General features: G+C 45.0%; 1 protein-coding gene across 11 annotated transcripts in view; it reads left to right on the forward strand.

Annotated features, from left to right (window-relative positions):
- Window positions 1-12133, forward strand: part of RREB1 (ras responsive element binding protein 1) — a 126034-nt gene that overhangs the window by 105041 nt on the left and 8860 nt on the right. The window lies entirely within an intron of this gene.

Here is a 12133-nt window from a genome sequence, read left to right on the forward strand (position 1 = left end):
TGATTGCTGTTGCTCCCCTTTAAGTCAGTCACAATTGTTGGTATTATTTGCTTTGTTATGCAATCTCAACTCCTGGTGTAAAGAATAAAAGTTAGGGATATGTGTAAGAAACGTAGGGGACTTGAGTACAGCCTCATAAAAGATAACTTAATTTTTTGGAAGGAACTGATGTTTCCTGAAGCAACTGATTCATGTCTGTGCTGAAGAGGGAAACCTGAAGAGGTAAAAGAGGTTAGCTAAGAGGTTTAAAGAGAACCTGAGCTGTGGAGCAGTCCTTATTACAGTTTGCTTTGGGTGATGCGAGGACATAACTTGCAAGGTATCCCTGCAACTGTAAGGCTATTGTTTTCTGGCCCACAGAGACCAAATTATTTCATCTTATTAAGTGTACAGTTTACTTTGAATGGTGAAGGATAGCTCTTTATTCATATCAATTGTTTTCTAACACCCTGCTCTCCAAAAAAAATATATAGTTACTGAAGAACTGTTCATGAGACAGAAAACAATAGAGAGGCTTTTCCCAGACTAAGGGGTTTGACCTGCTTATTGATGGCAGACTTCCAGGGTAGCAGCACTGGTGTAAACCCTTAACGAAGACAGGAGAATGCATTCGGCCATGAGTTGTATTGGTAAAACTTGTCTCTCCGACCACCACTGGGCTTGGAAGGAGACACCATCCTTTCAGAAAGCCTGTGCTGCAGTCCCCAGAAAGAAGGCAAGCAGCTGCAGCTGTAGCAGGGCTGGATCGTCAGTGCAGGTACAAGATTTTTGGCAGTACTATGGCAGTGGCAATAATCATATTCCAGTTAGTGCCCTCCAGCAACAATAATACAGAGCTGTTTTCTAATGATCATAAGAGCGGTGTTGAGCGAGACTTGTTGCTGGAGGACCACCCCACAGCAAGCTTTGGCTGGCCTTGGGGCATCTCCTTTTAGGTGATACTAGCACTCTCTTTCTAAACTGGGACTTCACAGCAGTAATCCTGTGGCAGTAGTGTAGATAAGGCTTACTGGAGGGGAGAGGGAAAGGTAAGCTAGGAAGGTAGAGGAGATCTAGGGAGATGGTGCCAAAGCAAGTGCTAGGATTCATTCAGGTGGAGCGAACCCTGTTGTTTTGCAGTGAGCGTCAGGTGCTGGTGGCATGGGAGGAGTTTAGCAGCTGTGTGATAGATACAGCAGTTTGTTGGGTTCGTGTTCTGGGTGGGCGAGTTGGTTTTCTTATGGAGACATCCACAGTGTCGTGCAATGCGCTGTTTCTGTCCCCACCTATTGCACAGGCAGTGACTTGTTAGATAGCTCTGTTTTATAAAGGGAGTTAAGAAAAAATCGAATTCACTAATCTTATTGTGAAGAGAAAAGGAGCACTTCATTGTCTGGGCTTGATGGCTGCTCCCTCACCTGGGGACAGAAGGGGCCACAAGTGTGTCTTTCATGTTCAATAAAATTTCGACATGGAGGACTCCTTCCATGTGGTGTTAGATCATATTTACCTTTTGTGCAAGTGCTGAAACACACATGCTACCAGTAACCCACATCCCTCACACAACCAAACGTCTCTCTCGTGAAAGCTTTTGCCCCGCTTATTCTTGCCTCAACACCACTGTGTGTTTTTTATTTCAAAAGCATTTCCCTGAAGAAGCACGCACCTTCCTCACCGGTTTTTATTTTAATGCAGAGCTCGTAAGTGGGGCACTGGGAATTTGGCATAGCTTGGTTTTATTCAGTGTTTAACACAGTACCTGTGCTTTGTTTGAACATGCTTGAACACTTGCTTTTAATGCTTTCTTTCTCTTGATGTCTTTGTTGTTTAATTTACTATTCTATGTTCAACTAAGCTTGCCTTTCTTTTTTGCTTTTCTCTCCTGCTCTTGGCTTTTTTCATTCTCAGAGCAGCAAGTAAGATGTGCCCTGCAGGTGGTGCAGTTAATTTTACTTCTTTTATGGCATGTGCATCAGACTAGGTTCAATATAAAATTAAAATAATGGTCTTTTTTTGGCCATTAGTTTGTTATAGATAACCTAAATCTGTTTGCAGAGAATCACTTGAGGATATATTCAGAATGATACTGCCAGATCTTATTTGGCCCAAGATTATTTTTTGTAGAAAGTGATATTTAATGGCACAGGAGGGGTTTTTTTTTTTTTGTTTTGGTTTTGTTTCGCTGTTACAACAGGAATGAACTGAACAAGAAAAGATATATAAACAAAATAAAGTAATAAATAGAGTACAGTTATACCTAGCCCATGAACCTGAATGTTTCCTGTTGATTGGAGGACACAGGTCTCACAAAAAAAGGACTGGAGGCATTGTATGCTTTGCTTTTATGACTTAAGTCAAAGTGAAATTGTAGAGATCTGTACTTTGCAACATTTGTCCTTACCACGGCCATAATGTGTTTCCACTAGGACGACAGTGGCAGGAGATATCTTAATTAAGGAATGATCTTCTTACATGCTGTGATAATTTAGATGACCCTTTATGTTGAAAAAGACTCCCTTCAAATGACTGGCTTCCACGAAGTGTCCAGCCTAGACTAGTCCTGCTGTGCTGTTAACCAAATTTTACAGTCAGTTCTGAGTCAATACATAAGCACAGATGTATTTTAATCCAGGCCATGACCATTCTTATGGAAAAAAGTTAATTTAAAAAATGAAATCACATTGCATATAAACCAACTGCTTAGGTTACCCTCCAGTAAGTATATTTTATCAGAAGAGCAGTTGCCTTTAAGGGACAGTACAGGAAGCAGAGAATACTGCTTTTTTTGAATGATCTTTTTTGTGCCTTTAAAGGTGACATTTTTGGAAAGCAGTCTGGTTTCCATTTGGGAATAGAACTGAAACTTGGGGTGGGAGGATTGGCATTGGCACAGTAAGTAGGATTTTTGTTTGGGTTTTGGGACCTCCAACTAGGACATTTGTGTGGAAAGAAGAACATCTTATCTGTTGTAAGTATTGGTCTGTATGGCAAATATTTGGTTGATACAAAAGTTTAAAAGGCTGAAAATATGAGAAAATTGTGACCTGAGATGCAGGTTGAGTTTCAAGTAATTAATCCCCAGCTAATCCTGTCACTGCATGCTTGAAAAGAAATGTGGAAAGGAATTGGGCTATCATGAAGCAAAAGGATTTCTGCTCAACTTTGAAGTTCTGTTTTGTATTTGCATTGTGAATGAAGCCAAATAAAAGCGCAGAAAGTGGTGGTATTAGTAGCCATAAATTTATGGTTGACTTAGCAGGCATGTAAAAAGAAAGAGTGGCTTGAAAGTCTACAAAAATCAGTGCCTTGATGCTTCTAAAAAGTTGTGTTGACACTAGAAGAAAATTAAGAGAAAGAAACAGCGCCTGAGATGCGGGGAATCCCTCATATGGGTTGAGATGTTAATTAGAACAGGTCCAGCTTGTGGAAGATGAAAGTGAGAAACATAGCCACAATGTTGTATCAAAGAGGCTGCTGGCTGGGGGAAGTTGTATGTGTTGAGGGTTTTGGGTGTGAGGTGGAAGGTATGACAAGAGCTGATCTCCTTTTACAAGTAACTATCCTCACAATCTCTTCACCATGAAGATGTCTTTCAGGACAGCTTTCCTCATTGCACTGCATGATCCCGGCTTTTCTTTCAACTCTTCCTGCGCTCAGTCCCTTCCCTCGTTCTAGTCATTTAAATGAGTTACAGGCATGAAAAGCTTTCTCCTGTGGGGAAGTAACTGATTGCTTATTCAGCATATGGGGCTTGGTTCTACTGAAGTCAATGGAAGGGTGCCCTGTGGTTTTGATGGAAGTTATGTCACATTCACACGGGCGATAGACATCTCAGGAGAGAGCCTGCTGTTGAGGAGCTTGCAGTCAGGATGTTGTAGTTGGTCACCAAGCAGTAGAGAGGGAAAAGGGAAAAAAACAAAGAAGTTTTTTATTACATGTTAGAGGTTAGATAGACATACTTTTTTCTTGGGTCAGGCCAGAAAGCCCTTCCCCTGTCAAAATTGTGTTGTTGTCCTTTCTACCAAATGTTGTCCTTTCTACGAAATCTAACACAATTTGCACAAACCTGGAGTTGTCGGCTGCTACCTGAGGAAAAATGTGCTTATCCCCCAATCTAAGGAAGGAGGATGCTGGATTGCACAGTGGCACGTGCAGTTTTTCCCGGCTGCTCAGAATAGCAAGCCCAGGTTGTGTTTGGTAGGACTAAACACTGCAGAAAAGTGAGGTGTAAGGATGTGAGAAGTGTCCTGCTGTGTTAGAACAGTGGTACTGCAGTGGTACATGCAGCCAAGTACTCGTGTCTCCAGTGGTAGCGGTAGGATGTGCTGTTTAGGGTAGGCATGTGGGCCTGGCCGCTTCCTGCGGTCTGTTCATCTCAGTGTTCAATCAGCATCCACAACTGCTGCATTAGGCCTGTGTGTTAGACAGCACATCCCTGCTTGGATCCCTTTACTACCTGTTCACGGACTTCCTGTCTGCAAGTCTCTCCAGTTGCTTTCTGAACCTGCTGATGCTGTCTGCCTCCAACCTCATCTGGTGTCAGGCTCCAAAGGTTCACTGTCTGCTGTGTAAGGAACTATTTTTAATCTGTTTTCAGCTGATGCCCTGCTAGTTTCAGAGATTCCCCCCTTAGTTCCAGTATTGCAGGATTTGGTGAATTGCAGTTCTGTGTGCACTCTCTCAGCTGCGTTCAAAATTTGTAAACCTCAACCGTAACACCCTCTTCTTGAAAACAAGAAGCCTGAGCCTTTCTGGTGCTTCCTCACAGGGCAGCTGCCCCATCACTTGGATCAGGTTTGCTGTGTGCCATACGCAACATGACTTACCTCCTTCCTGTGGTGTGGAGACCAGGAGTGCACACACCACTGGAAACAAGGGCACACCAGGGCTTTACACAGCGGTGAAGGGACACCCTTGGTCTTGCTCTCAGTATCCTTGCTCGTGATACTTAGTGTTTCTTGGCTTTAGTTTGGCTGCTGCTGCAGGCCAAGCCAGTGATCCTGGAGAGCTGTCAGCAATGGCTCTTGAGACCTCTTGCCTAAATGTACCTGTCAGTACCACATTCAGCATCACATAGGCATGTTTTAGATTATTTTTCCAGAGATGTTTTACCTTATATTCATTGGCATTGAAGCTCAGCTGCCATTGTATCACCCCCTCTGTTTTGAGAGTTTAGCAGCGAAGGAGATTGTCAGGTCACACGAGGCTTTGTTGTAGGCAGGCGAGTGGCATTTAGTCAGAAAGGACAAGCTGACACGAAACCAAGGGTGAGCGCAGTCACCCAGGGTTTTTCTGCACTGACCAAATGGGATGGATGCAAGAAGGAAGCTCAGCAGATGGTGGTACCTGTCCCTTGCCTGAAAAGTGTTAGCACCAGGGAGCTGTTGCTGTAAGGTGTTCACACCTCTAGGAGAGACAGGGTCACTTTGTGTCACTTTGAGTGGATTTCACAGGAGAATTGTTGAAGTAACAAATCTAAAAGCAGCAAGAAGTTGGCTCTGTGCGTCAGGGCAGTTAAAATTACGAATGAGTTGTTACTCTCAACTTCGGACTAGCTGCTGATCGGATTGCACAAAAGTGTGCACAGGATTTTCCTCTTACTTTTCCAAGCTCTGATTCGTTTGGGAAAGTCTGATGTCTCCCCAGCCTCTCTCATCCTTTCTTTCAATACAGCAGGTTGCCTTGCAGTGATTCAAATGTGGTAATGCAGGTCTCAGTACTAGTCTGGCATTAAAATCTGCCATGCTGGGGACATGTTACAACGTGATTTGATCTTGCCTATCATGAAGAGACTAAGTTGCCGTGTTACCATGTTAACAGCCTGTAACTCCACAGGGCTGTAGCACGGTATCTGGGGTGTCACGTGGGCTCATCCTGCCTATGCAGACAACAGATGGCTACAGCCTGCAAGAGGAAGACTCATGTTATAACATGATCCCCTCGCAGAACAAAGGTCTGCAGAAGGGCTCTGAAAGTGCTCACCCCTGCCAATCTTCATGGCAGAGTGAAACTAAAATGTCCTACGTGGGTCTGTTGAAAACTTTCTTTGTGGTCGGTGGGATCCTAACACAGCTCAGGTGGTCGGTGGGGTGAGGAGGCGAGCTTTTCTAAAGCCACTCAGATGAGCGCTGGCACTGCACATAGGATGGGTAGGACTTCGGTGGAACATTGATGTTGCTCTTAGCAGCCGACACTGGGCCGGTCAGAGTGGTTCAACCTGCCCCTGGCAGACAGAGCCTTGGGCCACAGTTGGATAACACAAAGCACTTCTTGCCCGTACTGGCTCGACCTGTTCCCAACTGTTCATCCCCACAGCTGTAGCTGACCCAGCTGCCCAAAAAAATGAAAAGGGCAAGGGGAGGGACCAGCAGTGGTGAGATCAGTTCCCGGATCTGGCTGGCGGTACTGCCCTAAAAGAGCACATTGATGCAGCTGAGGTGTGGAGTTGGCAGCATCTCCTGGGAGGCACTGGGGATAGATGCTGTTGAAATTGGCGTTGCTGTCAAATGCTTTGTGTCTTCAAATAGTAACTTCAGACAGCAAGGAAGGAGCCCAGATCCTATACTGTTACAGTTACTGCATGTGCTTTATAGCATAGCTTAGTGTTTATAACTGGCTTTGCCAAGTGGTGTTTAATCACGGTCCAAAATCATTCAACAGCTTTGGACTTGTGGTCTCCCTCCGTTGTCCAAGAAAAATGGATTTCAAAACCAGTGGAAGTAAATTAACAATTTGAAACTGTGTCTTAGTTTAAGACAGGGTCAATTCTCTTTTTGTGCTGGTTTTAAAAGGTGGGTGAGTAGCGTGCTTGGGGCTCATGCGCAGAGCCCGTGCAAAAGAGCTGTACTTGGAAGTGAATGATCGCCCAGATTTCACTGTATGCCAGAAGGAAAGGGAATGAAGGGAGATGCTTGGATGGTGTTTGGTCAGCCATAAACGAAGCGAAGGTTAAAGCTGAGGTGTAAGACAGGAAGTGCAATTCAATAGAGTGTCACTGGGAACAAGTTTATAGAGGGTTTCTCTTGGTCTTGTTTTAAACCAAAACAAAAACAGGATGGTAGTTTTGAATAGGATTCAGAGATGAGGAGGCTGTGTAAGTGATGGGGCTAGTGTGTGCCCTTGCTACACGGAGAGGAAGGGAATGGTCTAAAGCACCTGAAGCAAACTGAGGACCTCCCGCTCAGCTCGCAGCAGTCAGACCCCAGGAGACCTGTAGCGGCGGCGAAGTGTACAGTGCAGTTGTGGAGCAACTTAATGAATCGCCCACTTTCACCAAAGTGAAAGACAGCTCTGCCTTTGTCCCCTTCGGGCTTTCTAAATGCTCCCTTCTTGCAACAAAATACAGTCCACGGAGAAGAGATGTGGGATGGGAATGGGGTAAGGGATTATCTCTTACGTAATACAGAAAGCGACTTTGCTAAGGAAAGATCCCTTTCTTAAAGAGGCTTGCCCCTAATGTGAGAGGGTCAAACACAACTGCTCTGTGCTAACTAGGCAAATATTGACAAAGTATAGTCAACAGTGAATTTTCCGATTAGCATTTAGCAGAATTCATCTTTGCTCCAGATATTTGCCACTCTGTGATGCCTCCAGAAGTCATGTGAGCCATGGGTATAGCAGGGGACTTCTTGTTTTTCCAAACTGTTCTAGCTGTTTGTACCTCTGGACTACATTTGTGGGTATTTCCTAGAGGACAAAGGGCTTGAAACTGCCTTTTCAGTGTCAGGCAAAGTTTAACAGCCACTCCAGAGCTGTAGCTCAGGGTAAAGCAAGAGTTGCTTGCTGCTGGGAGTTGGTCTGAGTGCTAGAGCTGTTGTTTAGAAGGGACTGAGGAGATGGTATATAACCTGCTGATTGTATTGCCGGCTGTACATCAAACTGCCTTTCTGCTAAACAGTGGAATTCACCATAAGCTGAAAGTCTGGAGTTTTTCCCCTCACCCCTTCAACACAGATTTCCACTTGGTAGGTGCAGTCAGAGCAGTCCTGAACGCTTTTCTTTGTGTCTGTGACTCCAGCTGCTCTCTTGAAGGTACTGCGGGATCGTGCCTTGTGTCAAATGCAAGAAGTGGGTTTTTTCCAGAACTGGTTTTCTCCTTTTCCCCCAGATATATTCAGTTCCATTCGCTGTAAATAGTCCTTTTCTATCTCAAATGTTTTCATTTCAAAAGGCACGCAGATACGACCAAAGCTCCCTCAACTGTGGACTAATTAAATATTTAACTTGTGTGTGTGCATGTGATGTAATGAAGGTAGCTAAATTTTGGTGTTTAGAGTGTTTACAGTAAAAATGGACAAAGATAACGCCCAAATTTTTGCAAGTTCACTCCACAGGTTGGAAAGATGTTCTCCAGTTTGTCTCCAGTTCATGGGTGGAAGTAGCAGCAGCATTGTGTGAGTGGGTCCAAAAAACCCCTCAAATTTACTAGACTGCTACCACCTAGCGGTGGCGGCGTCTATTGTAAAATATAAGAATAGCTGAGGTTATTTTAGTTAACGTAGGGAGAATAGTAAATCATTGCCTCATCTGACTCGTAATGCCGACTGCTTGTACAGCATCCATTTCCAGTGCTCTGTGTGCTACGGTTTTGAGCATTATTTATGTGACGGGTTTTCTAACACTTCTCTTGGGGTGTCAGCAATGTTTGGCAATAAACATTTGCTTTAAAGTCACAAAATAGTTTCCCTTACAACACCTTGTTTTATCTAATAACTCCTTAGCAACTCAAGCTCTGTTCTCTATTCCACCTTCGTTCCAGGAAAAAAGAAAACCACGGGAAAACAGAGTCAAACCAGCAGCATCCCCACCTTGATCTGTGTCTGCTCTTTTATGTGAAACTTTCTGTATTCAGTGTCCCTCTTGATAATTTGGATTGTGTATGCAGGAAAGCCATTTACTGCTCTTTCTCTTCCTTTCTTGCCACCTATAAAAGATTAAGGAGTCTCTTCTGACTGGGCTGACCCAAAACTGCATCTTGAAATTGTAAATAGACTTCAGGAAAACAGTCTTTTCTTTCCACAGTTTGAAGGAAAAATTATTTTGGCTACAACTACATAGTGGTTTCTTTCATGCAAGCGGAAAAGTTTTTGGATTCTCAGATGGAGTCCTTGAGGTTTTGCTTATGAATATATCTCCTGAGAAGTTTGTTTTTTCCCAGGAGCTGATGAAGCAGCAGCTGAGCTACCAGTGGCTGCTTTGTGTTGCCTTCCTCCATACGTCCTTACCTCCCTGTTCATTCCCTCTCTCTCCCTTACTTTGCCCATGTTCTTTGACTCTTGTGTCAGAATTGACATCATCAATTAGCATCACCTTCTTATCCTCGCTTCAGAGGAGTGACAGAAACTCTGGTTGTCCATGACAAGGTAATATATTCTGCTCCCACAGTTGCTGAAGAAGTGGTGGTGGGTGGGAGACTTGGCAAGCAGACCTCTCTGCTCTTGTCCTCTTGACTCGCCGAGTGTAAATATCTGTGGGATAACAAATGGACCGGAAAGCATTTTATAGCCTTAGTAAGTGAAAGGCGGGAAGGGGATGAAAGAAATGACAGGCCTTTCCCACGTACCTTGCCGTTCTCGCCTCCTGGATGCAGGCGGCTGCTCTGCACTGTAAATCAGCAATATTCTGGAAACAGGAATTATCCGGCTGAGAGGAGCTCAGCCTTGTTGGAGGGATGTTTGCCCAGATCTGAATCCTTAGTCAAAATGCTCATCTTTGTGTAAGACACAAGCCTGCTGGAGTTGCATGGCCAGCAAGGTTTTCTGTAGCTGCAGATAGGCATGTAAGCAGGGAAAAAAACAGTAGTGTAGGCCAAGCCTAACCTCTGCTGGAGTGGACAGAGCAGCTGCCAGAGCAAGACTGCCCTTGCAGCCATCCCTTGCACTGCAGGAAAAATCCCTCACCGGACCTGACATGGCTGTTGTCACGGCTGTCGTGTTTCCCACACACCTTCACAACTCCCCTGCTGCTCTTCCAGTTCGGCTGCAGCAGAGCCAGGCTGATTCTCACCCATCCCCGAACAGCTGGGGTTTGTGCAAAGCAGCTCACTTTTCCGCCAGCTGCGAAACCAACTGCGCAGGTTGGGGGTAACCACAGAGCAGCTCGACTAGTTGGGAGCTGCCACTTTACGATATGCATGAGGTTTCATAAGGGGCCTGTGAAACTCCTTCTCGACAAAGAAAATGGCAGGTCTGGTTTGTGCAGGTAAGGAAGAAGAGTGCTCCCCCAAGCACGTATGCGTGTCAGCACGTTTCTGGCTACGTCCCTACCTGATTTTTGAATGTGTTCGTTCAGGAGTGGCGGGCCAGCTTCAGAAGAGAAAGCGTGTGTACATCTGTGCTCTCGGGTCTGAAGTGGTCTCTGCCCTTCATGAAGGTAGATTGTTTGAACTTGCTTTTCTTGACGTTTGACCTCATCTGTTTGCCTGTGCTAGTAAGGCAACGTTACTCACCTGTGGACCACCTATCTCTCAGAATGTATCTCTCTTGCACAGGAAAACGTAATTATGGGCCAGCCACGCAAGACCAGCATAGCAGCTGGGAAAGGGGCCCAGGGCACAGAGGAGAGGACAAAAGGAGATAGAGTTTGGGTATGATTCACTGAAGGATGAATATACTATAAGAAAGAAAAATACATTTTTTGAAATACTGAAAGCAGAACAAGAAAAAGTCAGGGAAAAATAGGGGGAAAGTAGAAAAAAATCATGCATGATATACAACATGTTGAACATGAAAGTTGTAGCTTTTGTGCTTTGGTGTTTTAAAGTGTTTTGGGTTTGTTTTTTTCTTACTTGAGTGCTATGGGTATATGTTCCACTCATTCACTTTGCTCCTGATATTTCTTGTTGAAAAACGACTTACTCTGCATTCACTGTCTTCTGTTTGGTCAGCTAAGTATTATAAAGCATCTGTCTTGGTACAATAAAAGAGGAGCTTCTTCCATCTCGGCTTCCTCATGCTCTTCACTCCATCCTAACAGAGCTCCCATGGTTTCCTGCCCCACTCCCTAATGAATCCCCTCTGTGCTGTGCTTCCAGTCTTTCTTTGGCCTGTCTAAGGTATGTCCCCTCGGGGGAGCATTTCCTGATGGGACAGGGTGCCACATCTGCCAGAAGGTGCCTCCCACCTTGCTGAGGATGATGAGTGCTGATGGTGGGGGTATGGCAGCCATTTTAGGTGCGTTCTGTTGGTGTCGCTTCAAGGTCTTTGTGCCTCAGACCCACTTTGCCACTCCAGTTTTGTCTCATCATCATCCACGGATATGACTTTGTGATGGTAGCAACCAAAGGCTGCTGGGGAGGAAACTCCTCTTCCCTGTTGTTTCCCTTCCCTCCTGCCCTTAGCCTAGAGGGAGTGGTGATTGCAGGGTTGTTTCAGTCCAAAATAAACTCGTGCTCTGGTGAAAAAGGCCCCAGCCACTCAGGTGTGTGAGCATTAGGGCTGTGCAAGGGCTGGGGTGGGAGTTGGTGGCCAGGGAAGGGCGAGGACCCTTTCAGCAGCAGCAGGGAGTCATGTCAGTTGCCATTAATCCTTCCTTTCATCCCAGCTCTCAGGCCAAGACGAGGCGCTGCCAATGAGAGCCAGATGCACTCGTCCTGCCCCCAAACACAGTGTGTGGAAGAAGGTGGCAGGCAGGAACCCATAGCTGTGATTCTTAAATGTATCCCCTGTGTAGATACAGCCTGGGTTTGCCTTCTGGGCTCCCCCTCTTGCCTGCGCCAGCAGCGGTGAGACTCGGCTACCTGCCTTGCATCCAAGAGCACTGTCCAGCTTCTCATACGTGCCTGGCACCCATTTCTCTGGGTTGCAGAGCAGTGCTTCCCCTTAATTATTATGTATCAGCGTTTCAGCTTGAATTTTAGAAATTACCTCTTTTTGTTTATAATAGCTCTCTTTTTTTGTTTCCTTTTTTGCCTCAATATAGCCAAGAGATAAGCAATGAGTCAAAACACAGAAATTGAATGCAGATTTGTAGGGCACTTGTTTGACCTTTGTTTTCAGATGCCCACATCCTCAAATTCTCTAGCATTATAGACAGATTATGGCTCGGTTGCCTGTTTTAATGGGCAGATAATTAGACGAGCAATGAACTTTGTGGAAAGCTTTTGTATAATCCACTGTCTATGTAAACGGATCTGTTTTGATTAAAAGGTGAGATT

Source organism: Phalacrocorax carbo, chromosome 2 (genome assembly GCF_963921805.1).
Source record: "Phalacrocorax carbo chromosome 2, bPhaCar2.1, whole genome shotgun sequence".
In the NCBI taxonomy this organism is placed as follows: domain Eukaryota; kingdom Metazoa; phylum Chordata; class Aves; order Suliformes; family Phalacrocoracidae; genus Phalacrocorax; species Phalacrocorax carbo.